The following is a 26324-nucleotide window of genomic DNA, read 5'->3' on the forward strand; positions in this document are numbered from 1 at the left end:
GTACCCTCCATAACCTCCCTGTCTCACTGCAACGTACCAATGCAGAATTCCACACAAAATGCCCTGAAACTGTACCCGCCCAAAACCTCCTTGTCTCACTGGAACCTACCAATGCAGAACTCCACACAAATTTGCCCTGAACCTGTACCCCTCCAAAACCTCCCTGTCTCACTGGAACTTACCAATGCAGAACTCCACACAAATATGCCCTGAACCTGTACCCTTCCATAACCTCCCTGTGTCACTGGAACGTACCATTGCAGAACACCACACAAATATGCCCTGAACCTGTACCCCTCCATAAACTCCCTGTCTCACTGGAACGTACCAATGCAGAACTCCACACAAATATGCCCTGAACCTGTACCCCTCCATAACCTCCCTGTCTCACTGGAACGTACCATTGCAGAACACCACACAAATATGCCCTGAACCTGTACCCCTCCATAAACTCCCTGTCTCACTGGAACGTACCAATGCAGAACTCCACACAAATATGCCCTGAACCTGTACCCCTCCATAACCTCCCTGTCTCACTGGAACGTACCAATGCAGAACTCCACACAAATATCCCTGAACCTGTACCCGTCCATAACCTCCCTGTCTCACTGGAACGTCCCAACGCAGAACTCCACACAAATTTACCCTGAACCTGCACCCTCCATAACCTCCCTGTCTCACTGGAACGTACCAATGCAGAAATCCACACAAATATGCCCTGAACATGTACTCCACCATATCCTCCCTGTCTCACTGGAACGTACCACTGCAGAACTACACAGAAATATGTCCTGAACCTGTACCCTCCATAACATCCCTGTCTCACTGGAACGTACCATTGCAGAACACCACACAAATATGCACTGAACCTGTACACCTCCAAAACCTCCCTGTCTCACTGGAACGTACCAATGCAGAATTCCACACAAATATGCCCTGAACCTGTACACGTTCATAAACTCCCTGTCTCACTTGAGCGTCCCACTGCAGAATTCCACACAAATACGCCCTGAACCTGTACCCTCCATAACCTCCCTGTGTCACTGGAACGTGCCAATGCAGAACTCCACAGAAATATGTCCTGAACCTGTACCCTGCATAACCTCCCTGTCTCACTGGAACGTACCATTGCAGAACACCACACAAATATGCACTGAACCTGTACACCTCCAAAACCTCCCTGTCTCACTGGAACGTACAAATGCAGAATTCCACACAAATATGCCCTGAACCTGTACACGTTCATAAACTCCCAGTCTCACTTGAACGTCCCACTGCAGAATTCTACACAAATACGCCCTGAACCTGTACCCCTCCATAACCTCCCTGTATCACTGGAACGTCCCAACGCAGAACTCCACACACATATGCCCTGAACCTGTACCCTCCATAACCTCACTGTCTCACTGGAACGTACCATTGCAGAACACCACACAAATATGCCCTGAACCTGTACCCTCCATAAATTCCCTGTCTCACTGGAACGTAACAATGCAGAACTCCAAACAAATATGCCCTGAACCTGTACCCCTCCATAACCTCCCAGTCACACTGAAACGTACCAACGCAGAACTCCACACAAATATACCCTGAACCTGTACACCTCCATAACCTCCCTGTCTCACTGGAATGTACGAATCCAGAACTCCACACAAATATGCCCTGAACCTGTACCCACCCAGAACCTCCTTGTCTGACTGGAATGTACCAATGCAGAACTCCACACAAGTTTGCGGTGAACCTGTACCCCTCCATAACCTCCCTGTCTCACTGGAACGTACCAATGCAGAAATCCACACAAATATGCCCTGAACCTGTACTCCACCATATCCTCCCTGTCTCCCTGGAACGTACCACTGCAGAACACCACACAAATATGCCCTGAACCTGTACCCTCCATAACTTCCCTGTCTCACTGGAACGTACCAATGCAGAACTCCACACAAATATTCCCTGAACCTGTACCCCTCCATATCCTCCCTGTCTCACTAGAATGTACGAATACAGAACTCAAAACAAATATGCCCTGAACCTGTACCCTCCATAACCTCCCTGTCTCACTGGAACGTACCAATGCAGAATTCCACACAAATATGCCCTGAACCTGTACCCACCCAGAACCTCCTTGTCTCACTGGAATGTACCAATGCAGAACTCCACACAAATTTGCCATGAACCTGTACCCCTCCATAACATCCCTGTCTCACTGGAACGTACCAATGCAGAACTCCACGCAAATATGCCCTGAACATGTACTCCACCAAATCCTCCCTGTCTCACTGGAACGTACCACTGCAGAACTACACACAAATTTGCCCTGAAACTGCACCCTCCATAACCTCACTGTCTCACTGGAACGTACCATTGCAGAACAACACACAAATATGCCCTGAACCTGAACCCCTCCATAACCTCCCTGTCTCACTGGAACGTACGAATGCAGAAATCCACACAAATATGCCCTGAACCTGTACTCCACCATATCCTCCCTGTCTCCCTGGAACGTACCACTGCAGAACTCCACACAAATATGTCCTGAACCTGTACCCTCCATAACCTCCCTGTCTCACTGGAACGTACCAATGCAGAAATCCACACAAATATGCCCTGAACCTGTACCCCTCCATAACCTCCCTGTGTCACTGGAACGTCCCACTGCAGAATCCCACACAAATATGCCCTGAACGTGTACCCTCCATAACCGCCCTGTCTCACTGGAACGTACCAATGCAGAACTCCAAACAAATATGCCCTGAACCTGTACCCCTCCATAAACTCCCAGTCACACTGGAACGTACCAACGCAGAACTCCACATAAATATGCCCTGAACCTGTACCCTCCATAACCTCCCTGTCTCACTGCAACGTACCAATGCAGAATTCCACACAAAATGCCCTGAAACTGTACCCGCCCAAAACCTCCTTGTCTCACTGGAACCTACCAATGCAGAACTCCACACAAATTTGCCCTGAACCTGTACCCCTCCAAAACCTCCCTGTCTCACTGGAACTTACCAATGCAGAACTCCACACAAATATGCCCTGAACCTGTACCCTTCCATATCCTCCCTGTGTCACTGGAACGTACCAATGCAAAACTCCACACAAATATGCCCTGAACCTGTACCCGTCCATAACCTCCCTGTCTCACTTGAACGTCCCAACGCAGAACTCCACACAAATATGCCTTGAACCTGTACCCTCCATAACCTCACTGTCTCACTGGAACGTACCATTGCAGAACACCACACAAATATGCCCTGAACCTGTACCCCTCCATAAACTCCCTGTCTCACTGGAACGTACCAATGCAGAACTCCACACAAATATGCCCTGAACCTGTACCCCTCCATAACCTCCCTGTCTCACTGGAACGTACCAATGCAGAACTCCACACAAATATCCCTGAACCTGTACCCGTCCATAACCTCCCTGTCTCACTGGAACGTCCCAACGCAGAACTCCACACAAATTTACCCTGAACCTGCACCCTCCATAACCTCCCTGTCTCACTGGAACGTACCAATGCAGAAATCCACACAAATATGCCCTGAACATGTACTCCACCATATCCGACCTGTCTCACTGGAACGTACCACTGCAGAACTCCACACAAATATGTCCTGAACCTGTACCCTCCATAACCTCCCTGTCTCACTGGAACGTACCATTGCAGAACACCACACAAATATGCACTGAACCTGTACACCTCCAAAACCTCCCTGTCTCACTGGAACGTACCAATGCAGAATTCCACACAAATATGCCCTGAACCTGTACACGTCCATAAACTCCCTGTCTCACTTGAACGTCCCACTGCAGAATTCTACACAAATATGCCCTGAACCTGTACCCCTCCATAACCTCCCTGTGTCACTGGAACGTACCAATGTAGAACTCCACACAAATATGCCGTGAACCTGTACCCGTCCATAACCTCCCTGTCTCACTGGAACGTACCATTGCAGAACACCACACAAATATGCCCTGAACCTGTACCCTCCATAACTTCCCTGTCTCACTGGAACGTACCAATGCAGAACTCCACACAAATATACCCTGAACCTGTACCCCTCCATAACCTCCCTGTGTCACTGGAACGTCCCACTGCAGAATCCCACACAAATATGCCCTGAACGTGTACCCTCCATAACCGCCCTGTTTCACTGGAACGTACCAATGCAGAACTCCAAACAAATATGCCCTGAACCTGTACCCCTCCATAAACTCCCAGTCACACTAGAACGTACCAACGCAGAACTCCACATAAATATGCCCTGAACCTGTACCCTCCATAACCTCCCTGTCTCACTGCAACGTACCAATGCAGAATTCCACACAAAATGCCCTGAAACTGTACCCGCCCAAAACCTCCTTGTCTCACTGGAACCTACCAATGCAGAACTCCACACAAATTTGCCCTGAACCTGTACCCCTCCAAAACCTCCCTGTCTCACTGGAACTTACCAATGCAGAACTCCACACAAATATGCCCTGAACCTGTACCCTTCCATAACCTCCCTGTGTCACTGGAACGTACCAATGCAAAACTCCACACAAATATGCCCTGAACCTGTACCCGTCCATAACCTCCCTGTCTCACTTGAACGTCCCAACGCAGAACTCCACACAAATATGCCTTGAACCTGTACCCTCCATAACCTCACTGTCTCACTGGAACGTACCATTGCAGAACACCACACAAATATGCCCTGAACCTGTACCCCTCCATAAACTCCCTGTCTCACTGGAACGTACCAATGCAGAACTCCACACAAATATGCCCTGAACCTGTACCCCTCCATAACCTCCCTGTCTCACTGGAACGTACCAATGCAGAACTCCACACAAATATCCCTGAACCTGTACGCGTCCATAACCTCCCTGTCTCACTGGAACGTCCCAACGCAGAACTCCACACAAATTTACCCTGAACCTGCACCCTCCATAACCTCCCTGTCTCACTGGAACGTACCAATGCAGAAATCCACACAAATATGCCCTGAACATGTACTCCACCATATCCTCCCTGTCTCACTGGAACGTACCACTGCAGAACTACACAGAAATATGTCCTGAACCTGTACCCTCCATAACCTCCCTGTCTCACTGGAACGTACCATTGCAGAACACCACACAAATATGCACTGAACCTGTACACCTCCAAAACCTCCCTGTCTCACTGGAACGTACCAATGCAGAATTCCACACAAATATGCCCTGAACCTGTACACGTTCATAAACTCCCTGTCTCACTTGAACGTCCCACTGCAGAATTCCACACAAATACGCCCTGAACCTGTACCCTCCATAACCTCCCTGTGTCACTGGAACGTGCCAATGCAGAACTCCACAGAAATATGTCCTGAACCTGTACCCTGCATAACCTCCCTGTCTCACTGGAACGTACCATTGCAGAACACCACACAAATATGCACTGAACCTGTACACCTCCAAAACCTCCCTGTCTTACTGGAACGTACAAATGCAGAATTCCACACAAATATGCCCTGAACCTGTACACGTTCATAAACTCCCAGTCTCACTTGAACGTCCCACTGCAGAATTCTACACAAATACGCCCTGAACCTGTACCCCTCCATAACCTCCCTGTCTCACTGGAACGTCCCAACGCAGAACTCCACACACATATGCCCTGAACCTGTACCCTCCATAACCTCACTGTCTCACTGGAACGTACCATTGCAGAACACCACACAAATATGCCCTGAACCTGTACCCTCCATAAATTCCCTGTCTCACTGGAACGTAACAATGCAGAACTCCAAACAAATATGCCCTGAACCTGTACCCCTCCATAACCTCCCAGTCACACTGAAACGTACCAACGCAGAACTCCACACAAATATACCCTGAACCTGTACACCTCCATAACCTCCCTGTCTCACTGGAATGTACGAATCCAGAACTCCACACAAATATGCCCTGAACCTGTACCCACCCAGAACCTCCTTGTCTGACTGGAATGTACCAATGCAGAACTCCACACAAATTTGCGGTGAACCTGTACGCCTCCATAACCTCCCTGTCTCACTGGAACGTACCAATGCAGAAATCCACACAAATATGCCCTGAACCTGTACTCCACCATATCCTCCCTGTCTCCCTGGAACGTACCACTGCAGAACACCACACAAATATGCCCTGAACCTGTACCCTCCATAACTTCCCTGTCTCACTGGAACGTACCAATGCAGAACTCCACACAAATATTCCCTGAACCTGTACCCCTCCATATCCTCCCTGTCTCACTGGAATGTACGAATACAGAACTCAAAACAAATATGCCCTGAACCTGTACCCTCCATAACCTCCCTGTCTCACTGGAACGTACCAATGCAGAATTCCACATAAATATGCCCTGAACCTGTACCCACCCAGAACCTCCTTGTCTCACTGGAATGTACCAATGCAGAACTCCACACAAATTTGCCATGAACCTGTACCCCTCCATAACATCCCTGTCTCACTGGAACGTACCAATGCAGAACTCCACGCAAATATGCCCTGAACATGTACTCCACCATATCCTCCCTGTCTCACTGGAACGTACCACTGCAGAACTACACACAAATTTGCCCTGAAACTGCACCCTCCATAACCTCACTGTCTCACTGGAACGTACCATTGCAGAACAACACACAAATATGCCCTGAACCTGAACCCCTCCATAACCTCCCTGTCTCACTGGAACGTACGAATGCAGAAATCCACACAAATATGCCCTGAACCTGTACTCCACCATATCCTCCCTGTCTCCCTGGAACGTACCACTGCAGAACTCCACACAAATATGTCCTGAACCTGTACCCTCCATAACCTCCCTGTCTCACTGGAACGTACCAATGCAGAAATCCACACAAATATGCCCTGAACATGTACTCCACCATATCCGACCTGTCTCACTGGAACGTACCACTGCAGAACTCCACACAAATATGTCCTGAACCTGTACCCTCCATAACCTCCCTGTCTCACTGGAACGTACCATTGCAGAACACCACACAAATATGCACTGAACCTGTACACCTCCAAAACCTCCCTGTCTCACTGGAACGTACCAATGCAGAATTCCACACAAATATGCCCTGAACCTGTACACGTCCATAAACTCCCTGTCTCACTTGAACGTCCCACTGCAGAATTCTACACAAATATGCCCTGAACCTGTACCCCTCCATAACCTCCCTGTGTCACTGGAACGTACCAATGTAGAACTCCACACAAATATGCCGTGAACCTGTACCCGTCCATAAGCTCCCTGTCTCACTGGAACGTACCATTGCAGAACACCACACAAATATGCCCTGAACCTGTACCCTCCATAACTTCCCTGTCTCACTGGAACGTACCAATGCAGAACTCCACACAAATATACCCTGAACCTGTACCCCTCCATATCCTCCCTGTCTCACTGGAATGTACGAATCCAGAACTCCAAACAAATATGCCCTGACCGTGTACCCTCCATAACCTCCCTGTCTCACTGGAACGTACCAATGCAGAATTCCACACAAATATGCCCTGAACCTGTACCCACCCAGAACCTCCTTGTCTCACTGGAAAGTACCAATGCAGAACTCCACACAAATTTGCCGTGAACCTGTACCCCTCCATAACCTACCTGTCTCACTGGAACGTCCCAACGCAGAACTCCACACAAATATGCCCTGAACCTGTACCCTCCATAATCTCCCTGTCTCACTGGAACGTACCAATGCAGAATTCCTCACAAATATGTCCTGAACCTGTACCCGCCCATAACCTGCTTGTCTCACTGGAACGTACCAATGCAGAACTCCACACAAATTTGCCCTGAACCTGTACCACTCCATAACCTCCCTGTCTCACTGGAACGAACCAAAGCTGAAATTCACACAAATATGCCCTGAACCTGTACCCCTCCATAACCTCCCTGTCTCACTGGAACGCACAAATGCTGAACTCCACTCAAATATGCCCTGATCCCGTACCGTGCATAACCTCCCTGTCTCACTGGAATGTACCATTGCAGAACACCACAGAAAAATGCACTGAACCTGTACCCCTCCAAATCCTCCCTGTCTCACTGGAACGTACCAATGCAGAATTCCACACAAATATGCCCTGAACCTGTACACGTCCATAAACTCCCTGTCTCACTGGAACGTCCCACTGCAGAATTCCAGACAAATATGCCCTGAACCTGTACCGCTCCATAACCTTCCTGTCTCACTGGAACGTCCCACTGCAGAATCCCACACAAATATGCCCTGAACCTGTACCCTCCATAACCGCCCTGTCTCACTGGAACGTACCAATGCAGAACTCCAAACAAATATGCCCTGAACCTGTACCCCTCCATAAACTCCCAGTCACACTGGAACTTACCAACGCAGAACTCCACACAAATATGCCCTGAACCTGTACCTTCCATAACCTCCCTGTCTCACTGCAACGTACCAATGCAGAATTCCACACAAAATGCCCTGAAACTGTACCCGCCCAAAACCTCCTTGTCTCACTGGAACGTACCAATGCAGAACTCCACACAAATTTGCCCTGAACCTGTACTCCTCCAAAACCTCCCTGTCTCACTGGAACTTACCAATGCAGAACTCCACACAAATATGCCCTGAACCTGTACCCTTCCATAACCTCACTGTCTCACTGGAACGTACCATTGCAGAACACCACACAAATATGCCCTGAACCTGTACCCCTCCATAAACTCCCTGTCTCACTGGAACGTACCAATGCAGAACTCCACACAAATATGTCCTGAACCAGTACCCCTACATAACTTCCCTTTCTCACTGGAATGTACCAATGCAGAACTCCACACAAATATGCCCTGAACCTGTACCCGTCCATAACCTCCCTGTCTCACTGGAACGTACGAATGCAGAACTACAGACAAATTTGCCCTGAACCTGTACCCCTCCATAACCTACCTGTCTCACTGGAACGTACCAATGCAGAATTCCACACAAATATGCCCTGAACCTATACCCGTCCATATCCTCCCTGTCTCACTGGAACGTACCATTGCAGAACACCACACAAATATGCACTGAGCCTCTTCCCCTCCAAAACCTCCCTGTCTCACTGGAACGTACCAATGCAGAATTCCACACAAATATGCCCGGAACCTGTACACGTCCATAAACTCCCTGTATCACTGGAACGTCCCACTGCAGAATTCCACACAAATATGCCCTGAACTTGTACCCTCCATAACCTCCGTGTCTCACTGGAACGTACCAATGCAGAACTCCACACAAATATGCCCTGAACCTGTACCCCTCCATAACCTCCCTGTGTCACTGGAACGTACCAATGCAGAACTCCACACAAATATGCCCTGAACCTGTACCCGTCCATAACCTCCCTGTCTCACTGGAACGTACGAATGCAGAACTACAGAAAAAATTTGCCCTGAACCTGTACCCCTCCATAACCTCCGTCTCACTGGAACGTACCAATGCAGAGCTCCACACAAATATGCCCTGAACCTATACCCGTCCATATCCTCCCTTTTTCACTGGAACGTACCAAAGCAGAAATCCACACAAATATGCCCTGAACATGTACTCCACCATATCCTCCCTGTCTCACTGGAACGTACCACTGCAGAACTCCACACAAATATGTCCTGAACCTGTACCATCCATAACCTCCCTGTCTCACTGGAACGTACCATTGCAGAACACCACACAAATATGCACTGAACCTGTACACCTCCAAAACCTCCCTGTCTCACTGGAACGTACCAATGCAGAATTCTACACAAATATGCCCTGAACCTGTACCCCTCCATAAACTTCCAGTCACACTGGAACGTACCAACGCAGAACTCCACACAAATATGCCCTGAACCTGTACCCTCCATAACCTCCCTGTCTCACTGCAACGTACCATTGCAGAATTCCACACAAAATGCCCTGAAACTGTACCTGCCCATAACCTCCTTGTCTCACTGGAACGTACCAATGCAGAACTCCACACAAATTTGCCCTGAACCTGTACCCCTCCAAAACCTTTCTGTCTCACTGGAACTTACCAATGCAGAACTCCACAGAAATATGCCCTGAACCTGTACCCTCCATAACCTCCCTGTCTCACTGGAACGTACCAATGCAGAATTCCACATAAATATGCCCTGAACCTGTACCCACCCAGAACCTCCTTGTCTCACTGGAATGTACCAATGCAGAACTCCACACAAATTTGCCATGAACCTGTACCCCTCCATAACATCCCTGTCTCACTGGAACGTACCAATGCAGAACTCCACGCAAATATGCCCTGAACATGTACTCCACCATATCCTCCCTGTCTCACTGGAACGTACCACTGCAGAACTACACACAAATTTGCCCTGAAACTGCACCCTCCATAACCTCACTGTCTCACTGGAACGTACCATTGCAGAACAACACACAAATATGCCCTGAACCTGAACCCCTCCATAACCTCCCTGTCTCACTGGAACGTACGAATGCAGAAATCCACACAAATATGCCCTGAACCTGTACTCCACCATATCCTCCCTGTCTCCCTGGAACGTACCACTGCAGAACTCCACACAAATATGTCCTGAACCTGTACCCTCCATAACCTCCCTGTCTCACTGGAACGTACCAATGCAGAAATCCACACAAATATGCCCTGAACATGTACTCCACCATATCCGACCTGTCTCACTGGAACGTACCACTGCAGAACTCCACACAAATATGTCCTGAACCTGTACCCTCCATAACCTCCCTGTCTCACTGGAACGTACCATTGCAGAACACCACACAAATATGCACTGAACCTGTACACCTCCAAAACCTCCCTGTCTCACTGGAACGTACCAATGCAGAATTCCACACAAATATGCCCTGAACCTGTACACGTCCATAAACTCCCTGTCTCACTTGAACGTCCCACTGCAGAATTCTACACAAATATGCCCTGAACCTGTACCCCTCCATAACCTCCCTGTGTCACTGGAACGTACCAATGTAGAACTCCACACAAATATGCCGTGAACCTGTACCCGTCCATAACCTCCCTGTCTCACTGGAACGTACCATTGCAGAACACCACACAAATATGCCCTGAACCTGTACCCTCCATAACTTCCCTGTCTCACTGGAACGTACCAATGCAGAACTCCACACAAATATACCCTGAACCTGTACCCCTCCATATCCTCCCTGTCTCACTGGAATGTACGAATCCAGAACTCCAAACAAATATGCCCTGACCCTGTACCCTCCATAACCTCCCTGTCTCACTGGAACGTACCAATGCAGAATTCCACACAAATATGCCCTGAACCTGTACCCACCCAGAACCTCCTTGTCTCACTGGAAAGTACCAATGCAGAACTCCACACAAATTTGCCGTGAACCTGTACCCCTCCATAACCTACCTGTCTCACTGGAACGTCCCAACGCAGAACTCCACACAAATATGCCCTGAACCTGTACCCTCCATAATCTCCCTGTCTCACTGGAACGTACCAATGCAGAATTCCTCACAAATATGTCCTGAACCTGTACCCGCCCATAACCTGCTTGTCTCACTGGAACGTACCAATGCAGAACTCCACACAAATTTGCCCTGAACCTGTACCACTCCATAACCTCCCTGTCTCACTGGAACGAACCAAAGCTGAAATTCACACAAATATGCCCTGAACCTGTACCCCTCCATAACCTCCCTGTCTCACTGGAACGCACAAATGCTGAACTCCACTCAAATATGCCCTGATCCCGTACCGTGCATAACCTCCCTGTCTCACTGGAATGTACCATTGCAGAACACCACAGAAAAATGCACTGAACCTGTACCCCTCCAAATCCTCCCTGTCTCACTGGAACGTACCAATGCAGAATTCCACACAAATATGCCCTGAACCTGTACACGTCCATAAACTCCCTGTCTCACTGGAACGTCCCACTGCAGAATTCCAGACAAATATGCCCTGAACCTGTACCGCTCCATAACCTTCCTGTCTCACTGGAACGTCCCACTGCAGAATCCCACACAAATATGCCCTGAACGTGTACCCTCCATAACCGCCCTGTCTCACTGGAACGTACCAATGCAGAACTCCAAACAAATATGCCCTGAACCTGTACCCCTCCATAAACTCCCAGTCACACTGGAACTTACCAACGCAGAACTCCACACAAATATGCCCTGAACCTGTACCTTCCATAACCTCCCTGTCTCACTGCAACGTACCAATGCAGAATTCCACACAAAATGCCCTGAAACTGTACCCGCCCAAAACCTCCTTGTCTCACTGGAACGTACCAATGCAGAACTCCACACAAATTTGCCCTGAACCTGTACTCCTCCAAAACCTCCCTGTCTCACTGGAACTTACCAATGCAGAACTCCACACAAATATGCCCTGAACCTGTACCCTTCCATAACCTCACTGTCTCACTGGAACGTACCATTGCAGAACACCACACAAATATGCCCTGAACCTGTACCCCTCCATAAACTCCCTGTCTCACTGGAACGTACCAATGCAGAACTCCACACAAATATGTCCTGAACCTGTACCCCTACATAACTTCCCTTTCTCACTGGAATGTACCAATGCAGAACTCCACACAAATATGCCCTGAACCTGTACCCGTCCATAACCTCCCTGTCTCACTGGAACGTACGAATGCAGAACTACAGACAAATTTGCCCTGAACCTGTACCCCTCCATAACCTACCTGTCTCACTGGAACGTACCAATGCAGAATTCCACACAAATATGCCCTGAACCTATACCCGTCCATATCCTCCCTGTCTCACTGGAACGTACCATTGCAGAACACCACACAAATATGCACTGAGCCTCTTCCCCTCCAAAACCTCCCTGTCTCACTGGAACGTACCAATGCAGAATTCCACACAAATATGCCCGGAACCTGTACACGTCCATAAACTCCCTGTATCACTGGAACGTCCCACTGCAGAATTCCACACAAATATGCCCTGAACTTGTACCCTCCATAACCTCCGTGTCTCACTGGAACGTACCAATGCAGAACTCCACACAAATATGCCCTGAACCTGTACCCCTCCATAACCTCCCTGTGTCACTGGAACGTACCAATGCAGAACTCCACACAAATATGCCCTGAACCTGTACCCGTCCATAACCTCCCTGTCTCACTGGAACGTACGAATGCAGAACTACAGAAAAAATTTGCCCTGAACCTGTACCCCTCCATAACCTCCGTCTCACTGGAACGTACCAATGCAGAGCTCCACACAAATATGCCCTGAACCTATACCCGTCCATATCCTCCCTTTTTCACTGGAACGTACCAAAGCAGAAATCCACACAAATATGCCCTGAACATGTACTCCACCATATCCTCCCTGTCTCACTGGAACGTACCACTGCAGAACTCCACACAAATATGTCCTGAACCTGTACCATCCATAACCTCCCTGTCTCACTGGAACGTACCATTGCAGAACACCACACAAATATGCACTGAACCTGTACACCTCCAAAACCTCCCTGTCTCACTGGAACGTACCAATGCAGAATTCTACACAAATATGCCCTGAACCTGTACCCCTCCATAAACTTCCAGTCACACTGGAACGTACCAACGCAGAACTCCACACAAATATGCCCTGAACCTGTACCCTCCATAACCTCCCTGTCTCACTGCAACGTACCATTGCAGAATTCCACACAAAATGCCCTGAAACTGTACCTGCCCATAACCTCCTTGTCTCACTGGAACGTACCAATGCAGAACTCCACACAAATTTGCCCTGAACCTGTACCCCTCCAAAACCTTTCTGTCTCACTGGAACTTACCAATGCAGAACTCCACACAAATATGCCCTGAACCTGTACCCTTCCATAAACTCCCTGTGTCACTGGAACGTACCAATGCAAAACTCCACACAAATATGCCCTGAACCTGTACCCGTCAATAATCTCCCTGTCTCACTTGAACGTCCCAACGCAGATCTCCACACAAATATGCCCTGAACCTGTACCCTCCATAACCTCACTGTCTCACTGGAACGTACCATTGCAGAACACCACACAAATATGCCCTGAACCTGTACCCCACCATAAACTCCCTGTCTTACTGCAACGTACCAATGCAGAACTCCACACAAATATGCCCTGAACCTGTACCCCTACATAACTTCCCTGTCTCACTGGAATGTACCAATGCAGAACTCCACACAAATATGCCCTGAACCTGTACCCGTCCATAACCTCCCTGTCTTACTGCAACGTCCCATTGCAGAAATCCACACAAGTATGCCATGAACCTGTACCCTCCATAACCTCCCCGCCTCACTGGAAAGTACCAATGCAGAACTCCAAACAAATATGCCCTGAACCTGTACCCCTCCATAAACTCCCAGTCACACTGGAACTTACCAACGCAGAACTCCACACAAATATGCCCTGAACCTGTACCTTCCATAACCTCCCTGTCTCACTGCAACGTACCAATGCAGAATTCCACACAAAATGCCCTGAAACTGTACCCGCCCAAAACCTCCTTGTCTCACTGGAACGTACCAATGCAGAACTCCACACAAATTTGCCCTGAACCTGTACTCCTCCAAAACCTCCCTGTCTCACTGGAACTTACCAATGCAGAACTCCACACAAATATGCCCTGAACCTGTACCCTTCCATAACCTCACTGTCTCACTGGAACGTACCATTGCAGAACACCACACAAATATGCCCTGAACCTGTACCCCTCCATAAACTCCCTGTCTCACTGGAACGTACCAATGCAGAACTCCACACAAATATGTCCTGAACCTGTACCCCTACATAACTTCCCTTTCTCACTGGAATGTACCAATGCAGAACTCCACACAAATATGCCCTGAACCTGTACCCGTCCATAACCTCCCTGTCTCACTGGAACGTACGAATGCAGAACTACAGACAAATTTGCCCTGAACCTGTACCCCTCCATAACCTACCTGTCTCACTGGAACGTACCAATGCAGAATTCCACACAAATATGCCCTGAACCTATACCCGTCCATATCCTCCCTGTCTCACTGGAACGTACCATTGCAGAACACCACACAAATATGCACTGAGCCTCTTCCCCTCCAAAACCTCCCTGTCTCACTGGAACGTACCAATGCAGAATTCCACACAAATATGCCCGGAACCTGTACACGTCCATAAACTCCCTGTATCACTGGAACGTCCCACTGCAGAATTCCACACAAATATGCCCTGAACTTGTACCCTCCATAACCTCCGTGTCTCACTGGAACGTACCAATGCAGAACTCCACACAAATATGCCCTGAACCTGTACCCCTCCATAACCTCCCTGTGTCACTGGAACGTACCAATGCAGAACTCCACACAAATATGCCCTGAACCTGTTCCCGTCCATAACCTCCCTGTCTCACTGGAACGTACGAATGCAGAACTACAGAAAAAATTTGCCCTGAACCTGTACCCCTCCATAACCTCCGTCTCACTGGAACGTACCAATGCAGAGCTCCACACAAATATGCCCTGAACCTATACCCGTCCATATCCTCCCTTTTTCACTGGAACGTACCAAAGCAGAAATCCACACAAATATGCCCTGAACATGTACTCCACCATATCCTCCCTGTCTCACTGGAACGTACCACTGCAGAACTCCACACAAATATGTCCTGAACCTGTACCATCCATAACCTCCCTGTCTCACTGGAACGTACCATTGCAGAACACCACACAAATATGCACTGAACCTGTACACCTCCAAAACCTCCCTGTCTCACTGGAACGTACCAATGCAGAATTCTACACAAATATGCCCTGAACCTGTACCCCTCCATAAACTTCCAGTCACACTGGAACGTACCAACGCAGAACTCCACACAAATATGCCCTGAACCTGTACCCTCCATAACCTCCCTGTCTCACTGCAACGTACCATTGCAGAATTCCACACAAAATGCCCTGAAACTGTACCTGCCCATAACCTCCTTGTCTCACTGGAACGTACCAATGCAGAACTCCACACAAATTTGCCCTGAACCTGTACCCCTCCAAAACCTTTCTGTCTCACTGGAACTTACCAATGCAGAACTCCACACAAATATGCCCTGAACCTGTACCCTTCCATAAACTCCCTGTGTCACTGGAACGTACCAATGCAAAACTCCACACAAATATGCCCTGAACCTGTACCCGTCAATAATCTCCCTGTCTCACTTGAACGTCCCAACGCAGATCTCCACACAAATATGCCCTGAACCTGTACCCTCCATAACCTCACTGTCTCACTGGAACGTACCATTGCAGAACACCACACAAATATGCCCTGAACCTGTACCCCACCATAAACTCCCTGTCTTACTGCAACGTACCAATGCAGAACTCCACACAAATATGCCCTGAACCTGTACCCCTACATAACTTCCCTGTCTCACTGGAATGTACCAATGCAGAACTCCACACAAATATGCCCTGAACCTGTACCCGTCCATAACCTCCCTGTCTTACTGCAACGTCCCATTGCAGAAATCCACACAAGTATGCCATGAACCTGTACCCTCCATAACCTCCCCGCCTCACTGGAAAGTACCAATGCAGAACTCCACACAAATATGCCCTGAACCCGTACCCTTCCATAACCTCCCTGTCTCACTGGAACGTACCACTGCAGAACTCCATAGAAATATGCCCTGAACCTGTACCCTCCATAACCTCCCTGTCTCACTGGAACATACGAATGCAGAACTACAGACAAATTTGTCCTGAACCTGTACCCCTCCATAACCTCCCTGTCTCACTGGAACGTACCAATGCAGAGCTCCACACAAATATGCCCTGAACCTATACCCGTCCATATCCTCCCTGTCTCACTGGAACGTACCAAAGCAGAAATTCACACAAATATGCTCTGAACCTGTACCCATCCATAACCTCCCTGTGTCACTGGAACGCACCAATGCCGAACTCCACTCAAATAAGCCCTGATCCCGTACCGTGCATAACCTCCCTGTCTCACTGGAACGTACCAATGCAGAATTCCACACAAATATGCCCGGAACCTGCACACGTCCATAAACTCCCTGTATCACTGGAACGTCCCACTGCAGAATTCCACACAAATATGCCCTGAACTTGTACCCTCCATAACCTCCCTGTCTCACTGGAACGTACCAATGCAGAACTCCACACAAATATGCCCTGAACCTGTACCCGTCCATAACCTCGCTGTCTCACTGGAACGTCCCAACGCAGAACTCCACACAAATTTGCCCTGAACCTGCACCCTCCATAGCCTCACTGTCTCACTGGAACGTACCATTGCAGAACACCACACAAATATGCCCTGAACCTGTACCCTCCATAACCTCCCTGTCTCACTGGAACGTACCATTGCAGAACACCACACAAATATGCACTGAACCTGTACACCTCCAAAACCTCCCTGTCTCACTGGAACGTACCAATGCAGAATTCCACACAAATATGCCCTGAACCTGTACACGTCCATAAACTCCCTGTCTCACTTGAACGTCCCACTGCAGAATTCTACACAAATATGCCCTGAACCTGTACCCCTCCATAACCTCCCTGTGTCACTGGAACGTACCAATGTAGAACTCCACACAAATATGCCGTGAACCTGTACCCGTCCATAACCTCCCTGTCTCACTGGAACGTACCATTGCAGAACACCACACAAATATGCCCTGAACCTGTACCCTCCATAACTTCCCTGTCTCACTGGAACGTACCAATGCAGAACTCCACACAAATATACCCTGAACCTGTACCCCTCCATATCCTCCCTGTCTCACTGGAATGTACGAATCCAGAACTCCAAACAAATATGCCCTGACCCTGTACCCTCCATAACCTCCCTGTCTCACTGGAACGTACCAATGCAGAATTCCACACAAATATGCCCTGAACCTGTACCCACCCAGAACCTCCTTGTCTCACTGGAAAGTACCAATGCAGAACTCCACACAAATTTGCCGTGAACCTGTACCCCTCCATAACCTACCTGTCTCACTGGAACGTCCCAACGCAGAACTCCACACAAATATGCCCTGAACCTGTACCCTCCATAATCTCCCTGTCTCACTGGAACGTACCAATGCAGAATTCCTCACAAATATGTCCTGAACCTGTACCCGCCCATAACCTGCTTGTCTCACTGGAACGTACCAATGCAGAACTCCACACAAATTTGCCCTGAACCTGTACCACTCCATAACCTTCCTGTCTCACTGGAACGTCCCACTGCAGAATCCCACACAAATATGCCCTGAACGTGTACCCTCCATAACCGCCCTGTCTCACTGGAACGTACCAATGCAGAACTCCAAACAAATATGCCCTGAACCTGTACCCCTCCATAAACTCCCAGTCACACTGGAACTTACCAACGCAGAACTCCACACAAATATGCCCTGAACCTGTACCTTCCATAACCTCCCTGTCTCACTGCAACGTACCAATGCAGAATTCCACACAAAATGCCCTGAAACTGTACCCGCCCAAAACCTCCTTGTCTCACTGGAACGTACCAATGCAGAACTCCACACAAATTTGCCCTGAACCTGTACTCCTCCAAAACCTCCCTGTCTCACTGGAACTTACCAATGCAGAACTCCACACAAATATGCCCTGAACCTGTACCCTTCCATAACCTCACTGTCTCACTGGAACGTACCATTGCAGAACACCACACAAATATGCCCTGAACCTGTACCCCTCCATAAACTCCCTGTCTCACTGGAACGTACCAATGCAGAACTCCACACAAATATGTCCTGAACCTGTACCCCTACATAACTTCCCTTTCTCACTGGAATGTACCAATGCAGAACTCCACACAAATATGCCCTGAACCTGTACCCGTCCATAACCTCCCTGTCTCACTGGAACGTACGAATGCAGAACTACAGACAAATTTGCCCTGAACCTGTACCCCTCCATAACCTACCTGTCTCACTGGAACGTACCAATGCAGAATTCCACACAAATATGCCCTGAACCTATACCCGTCCATATCCTCCCTGTCTCACTGGAACGTACCAAAGCAGAAATTCACACAAATATGCTCTGAACCTGTACCCCTCCATAACCTCCCTGTCTCACTGGAACGCACCAATGCCGAACTCCACTCAAATAAGCCCTGATCCCGTACCGTGCATAACCTCCCTGTCTCACTGGAACGTACCATTGCAGAACACCACACAAATATGCACTGAGCCTCTACCCCTCCAAAACCTCCCTGTCTCACTGGAACGTACCAATGCAGAATTCCACACAAATATGCCCAAAACCTGTACACGTCCATAAACTCCCTGTATCACTGGAACGTCCCACTGCAGAATTCCACACAAATATGCCCTGAACTTGTACCCTCCATAACCTCCGTGTCTCACTGGAACGTACCAATGCAGAACTCCACACAAATATGCCCTGAACCTGTACCCCTCCATAACCTCCCTGTGTCACTGGAACGTACCAATGCAGAACTCCACACAAATATGCCCTGAACCTGTACCCGTCCATAACCTCCCTGTCTCACTGGAACGTACGAATGCAGAACTACAGAAAAAATTTGCCCTGAACCTGTACCCCTCCATAACCTCCGTCTCACTGGAACGTACCAATGCAGAGCTCCACACAAATATGCCCTGAACCTATACCCGTCCATATCCTCCCTTTTTCACTGGAACGTACCAAAGCAGAAATCCACACAAATATGCCCTGAACATGTACTCCACCATATCCTCCCTGTCTCACTGGAACGTACCACTGCAGAACTCCACACAAATATGTCCTGAACCTGTACCATCCATAACCTCCCTGTCTCACTGGAACGTACCATTGCAGAACACCACACAAATATGCACTGAACCTGTACACCTCCAAAACCTCCCTGTCTCACTGGAACGTACCAATGCAGAATTCTACACAAATATGCCCTGAACCTGTACCCCTCCATAAACTTCCAGTCACACTGGAACGTACCAACGCAGAACTCCACACAAATATGCCCTGAACCTGTACCCTCCATAACCTCCCTGTCTCACTGCAACGTACCATTGCAGAATTCCACACAAAATGCCCTGAAACTGTACCTGCCCATAACCTCCTTGTCTCACTGGAACGTACCAATGCAGAACTCCACACAAATTTGCCCTGAACCTGTACCCCTCCAAAACCTTTCTGTCTCACTGGAACTTACCAATGCAGAACTCCACACAAATATGCCCTGAACCTGTACCCTTCCATAAACTCCCTGTGTCACTGGAACGTACCAATGCAAAACTCCACACAAATATGCCCTGAACCTGTACCCGTCAATAACCTCCCTGTCTCACTTGAACGTCCCAACGCAGATCTCCACACAAATATGCCCTGAACCTGTACCCTCCATAACCTCACTGTCTCACTGGAACGTACCATTGCAGAACACCACACAAATATGCCCTGAACCTGTACCCCACCATAAACTCCCTGTCTTACTGCAACGTACCAATGCAGAACTCCACACAAATATGCCCTGAACCTGTACCCCTACATAACTTCCCTGTCTCACTGGAATGTACCAATGCAGAACTCCACACAAATATGCCCTGAACCTGTACCCGTCCATAAACTCCCTGTCTTACTGCAACGTCCCATTGCAGAAATCCACACAAGTATGCCATGAACCTGTACCCTCCATAACCTCCCCGCCTCACTGGAAAGTACCAATGCAGAACTCCACACAAATATGCCCTGAACCCGTACCCTTCCATAACCTCCCTGTCTCACAGGAACGTACCACTGCAGAACTCCATAGAAATATGCCCTGAACCTGTACCCTCCATAACCTCCCTGTCTCACTGGAACGTACGAATGCAGAACTACAGACAAATTTGTCCTGAACCTGTACCCCTCCATAACCTCCCTGTCTCACTGGAACGTACCAATGCAGAGCTCCACACAAATATGCCCTGAACCTATACCCGTCCATATCCTCCCTGTCTCACTGGAACGTACCAAAGCAGAAATTCACAGAAATATGCTCTGAACCTGTACCCATCCATAACCTCCCTGTGTCACTGGAACGCACCAATGCCGAACTCCACTCAAATAAGCCCTGATCCCGTACCGTGCATAACCTCCCTGTCTCACTGGAACGTACCAATGCAGAATTCCACACAAATATGCCCGGAACCTGCACACGTCCATAAACTCCCTGTATCTCTGGAACGTCCCACTGCAGAATTCCACACAAATATGCCCTGAACTTGTACCCTCCATAACCTCCCTGTCTCACTGGAACGTACCAATGCAGAACTCCACACAAATATGCCCTGAACCTGTACCCGTCCATAACCTCGCTGTCTCACTGGAACGTCCCAACGCAGAACTCCACACAAATTTGCCCTGAACCTGCACCCTCCATAGCCTCACTGTCTCACTGGAACGTACCATTGCAGAACACCACACAAATATGCCCTGAACCTGTACCCCTCCATAACATCCCTGTCTCACTGGAACGTACCAATGCAGAAATCCAGACAAATATGCCCTGAACATGTTCTCCACCATATCCTCCCTGTCTCACTGGAACGTACCACTGCAGAACTCCACACAAATATGTCCTGAACCTGTACCATCCATAACCTCCCTGTCTCACTGGAACATAACATTGCAGAACACCACACAAATATGCACTGAACCTGTACACCTCCAAAACCTCCCTGTCTCACTGGAACGTACCAATGCAGAATTCCACACAAATATGCCCTGAACCTGTACACGTCCATTAACTCCCTGTCTCACTGGAATGTACCAATGCAGAACTCCACACAAATATGCCCTGAACCTGTACCCGTCCATAACCTCCCTGTCTCACTGGAACGTACCAATGCAGAACTCCACACAAATATGTCCTGAACCTGTACCCCTACATAACATCCCTTTCTCACTGGAATGTACCAATGCAGAACTCCACACAAATATGCCCTGAACCTGTACCCGTCCATAACCTCCCTGTCTCACTGGAACGTACGAATGCAGAACTACAGACAAATTTGCCCTGAACCTGTACCCCTCCATAACCTACCTGTCTCACTGGAACGTACCAATGCAGAATACCACACAAATATGCCCTGAACCTATAGCCGTCCATATCCTCCCTGTCTCACTGGAACGTACCAAAGCAGAAATTCACACAAATATGCTCTGAACCTGTACCCCTCCATAACCTCCCTGTCTCACTGGAACGCACCAATGCCGAACTCCACTCAAATAAGCCCTGATCCCGTACCGTGCATAACCTCCCTGTCTCACTGCAACGTACCATTGCAGAACACCACACAAATATGCACTGAGCCTGTACCCCTCCAAAACCTCCCTGTCTCACTGGAACGTACCAATGCAGAATTCCACACAAATATGCCCGGAACCTGTACACGTCCATAAACTCCCTGTATCACTGGAACGTCCCACTGCAGAATTCCACACAAATATGCCCTGAACTTGTACCCTCCATAACCTCCGTGTCTCACTGGAACGTACCAATGCAGAACTCCACACAAATATGCCATGAACCTGTACCCCTCCATAACCTCCCTGTGTCACTGGAACGTACCAATGCAGAACTCCACACAAATATGCCCTGAACCTTTACCCGTCCATAACCTCCCTGTCTCACTGGAACGTATGAATGCAGAACTACAGACAAATTTGCCCTGAACCTGTACCCCTCCATAACCTCCGTCTCACTGGCACGTACCAATGCAGAGCTCCACACAAATATGCCCTGAACCTATACCCGTCCATATCCTCCCTTTTTCACTGGAACGTACCAAAGCAGAAATCCACACAAATATGCCCTGAACATGTACTCCACCATATCCTCCCTGTCTCACTGGAACGTACCACTGCAGAACTCCACACAAAAATATGTCCTGAACCTGTACAATCCATAACCTCCGTGTCTCACTGGAACGTACCATTGCAGAACACCACACAAATATGCACTGAACCTGTACACCTCCAAAACCTCCCTGTCTCACTGGAACGTACCAATGCAGAATTCTACACAAATATGCCCTGAACCTGTACCCCTCCATAAACTTCCAGTCACACTGGAACGTACCAACGCAGAACTCCACACAAATATGCCCTGAACCTGTACCCTCCATAACCTCCCTGTCTCACTGCAACGTACCATTGCAGAATTCCACACAAAATGCCCTGAAACTGTACCTGCCCATAACCTCCTTGTCTCACTGGAACGTACCAATGCAGAACTCCACACAAATTTGCCCTGAACCTGTACCCCTCCAAAACCTTTCTGTCTCACTGGAACTTACCAATGCAGAACTCCACACAAATATGCCCTGAACCTGTACCCTTCCATAAACTCCCTGTGTCACTGGAACGTACCAATGCAAAACTCCACACAAATATGCCCTGAACCTGTACCCGTCAATAACCTCCCTGTCTCACTTGAACGTCCCAACGCAGAACTCCACACAAATATGCCCTGAACCTGTACCCTCCATAACCTCACTGTCTCACTGGAACGTACCATTGCAGAACACTACACAAATATGGCCTGAACCTGTACCCCACCATAAACTCCCTGTCTTACTGCAACGTACCAATGCAGAACTCCACACAAATATGCCCTGAACCTGTACCCCTACATAACTTCCCTGTCTCACTGGAATGTACCAATGCAGAACTCCACACAAATATGCCCTGAACCTGTACCCGTCCATAACCTCCCTGTCTTACTGCAACGTCCCATTGCAGAAATCCACACAAGTATGCCATGAACCTGTACCCTCCATAACCTCCCCGCCTCACTGGAAAGTACCAATGCAGAACTCCACACAAATATGCCCTGAACCCGTACCCTTCCATAACCTCCCTGTCTCACTGGAACGTACCACTGCAGAACTCCATAGAAATATGCCCTGAACCTGTACCCTCCATAACCTCCCTGTCTAACTGGAACGTACGAATGCAGAACTACAGACAAATTTGTCCTGAACCTGTACCCCTCCATAACCTCCCTGTCTCACTGGAACGTACCAATGCAGAGCTCCACACAAATATGCCCTGAACCTATACCCGTCCATATCCTCCCTGTCTCACTGGAACGTACCAAAGCAGAAATTCACACAAATATGCTCTGAACCTGTACCCATCCATAACCTCCCTGTGTCACTGGAACGCACCAATGCCGAACTCCACTCAAATAAGCCCTGATCCCGTACCGTGCATAACCTCCCTGTCTCACTGGAACGTACCAATGCAGAATTCCACACAAATATGCCCGGAACCTGCACACGTCCATAAACTCCCTGTATCACTGGAACGTCCCACTGCAGAATTCCACACAAATATGCCCTGAACTTGTACCCTCCATAACCTCCCTGTCTCACTGGAACGTACCAATGCAGAACTCCACACAAATATGCCCTGAACATGTACCCGTCCATAACCTCGCTGTCTCACTGGAACGTCCCAACGCAGAACTCCACACAAATTTGCCCTGAACCTGCACCCTCCATAGCCTCACTGTCTCACTGGAACGTACCATTGCAGAACACCACACAAATATGCCCTGAACCTATACCCCTCCATAACATCCCTGTCTCACTGGAACGTACCAATGCAGAAATCCACACAAATATGCCCTGAACAAGTTCTCCACCATATCCTCCCTGTCTCACTGGAACGTACCACTGCAGAACTCCACACAAATATGTCCTGAACCTGTACCATCCATAACCTCCCTGTCTCACTGGAACATACCATTGCAGAACACCACACAAATATGCACTGAACCTGTACACCTCCAAAACCTCCCTGTCTCACTGGAACGTACCAATGCAGAATTCCACACAAATATGCCCTGAACCTGTACACGTCCATTAACTCCCTGTCTCACTGGAATGTACCAATGCAGAACTCCACACAAATATGCCCTGAACCTGTACCCGTCCATAAACTCCCTGTCTCACTGGAACGTACCAAAGCAGAAATTCACACAAATATGCTCTGAACCTGTACCCATCCATAACCTCCCTGTGTCACTGGAACGCACCAATGCCGAACTCCACTCAAATAAGCCCTGATCCCGTACCGTGCATAACCTCCCTGTCTCACTGGAACGTACCAATGCAGAATTCCACACAAATATGCCCGGAACCTGCACACGTCCATAAACTCCCTGTATCACTGGAACGTCCCACTGCAGAATTCCACACAAATATGCCCTGAACTTGTACCCTCCATAACCTCCCTGTCTCACTGGAACGTCCCAACGCAGAACTCCACACAAATTTGCCCTGAACCTGCACCCTCCATAGCCTCACTGTCTCACTGGAACGTACCATTGCAGAACACCACACAAATATGCCCTGAACCTGTACCCCTCCATAACATCCCTGTCTCACTGGAACGTACCAATGCAGAATTCCACACAAATATGCCCGGAACCTGCACACGTCCATAAACTCCCTGTATCACTGGAACGTACCAATGCAGAACTCCACACAAATATGCCCTGAACATGTACCCGTCCATAACCTCGCTGTCTCACTGGAACGTCCCAACGCAGAACTCCACACAAATTTGCCCTGAACCTGCACCCTCCATAGCCTCACTGTCTCACTGGAACGTACCATTGCAGAACACCACACAAATATGCCCTGAACCTGTACCCCTCCATAACATCCCTGTCTCACTGGAACGTACCAATGCAGAAATCCACACAAATATGCCCTGAACAAGTTCTCCACCATATCCTCCCTGTCTCACTGGAACGTACCACTGCAGAACTCCACACAAATATGTCCTGAACCTGTACCATCCATAACCTCCCTGTCTCACTGGAACATACCATTGCAGAACACCACACAAATATGCACTGAACCTGTACACCTCCAAAACCTCCCTGTCTCACTGGAACGTACCAATGCAGAATTCCACACAAATATGCCCTGAACCTGTACACGTCCATTAACTCCCTGTCTCACTGGAATGTACCAATGCAGAACTCCACACAAATATGCCCTGAACCTGTACCCGTCCATAAACTCCCTGTCTCACTGGAACGTACCAATGCAGAACTCCACACAAATATGTCCTGAACCTGTACCCCTACATAACTTCCCTTTCTCACTGGAATGTACCAATGCAGAACTCCACACAAATATGCCCTGAACCTGTACCCGTCCATAACCTCCCTGTCTCACTGGAACGTACGAATGCAGAACTACAGACAAATTTGCCCTGAACCTGTACCCCTCCATAAC

The sequence above is a fragment of the Hemitrygon akajei genome, unplaced genomic scaffold (genome assembly GCF_048418815.1).
Source record: "Hemitrygon akajei unplaced genomic scaffold, sHemAka1.3 Scf000117, whole genome shotgun sequence".
In the NCBI taxonomy this organism is placed as follows: domain Eukaryota; kingdom Metazoa; phylum Chordata; class Chondrichthyes; order Myliobatiformes; family Dasyatidae; genus Hemitrygon; species Hemitrygon akajei.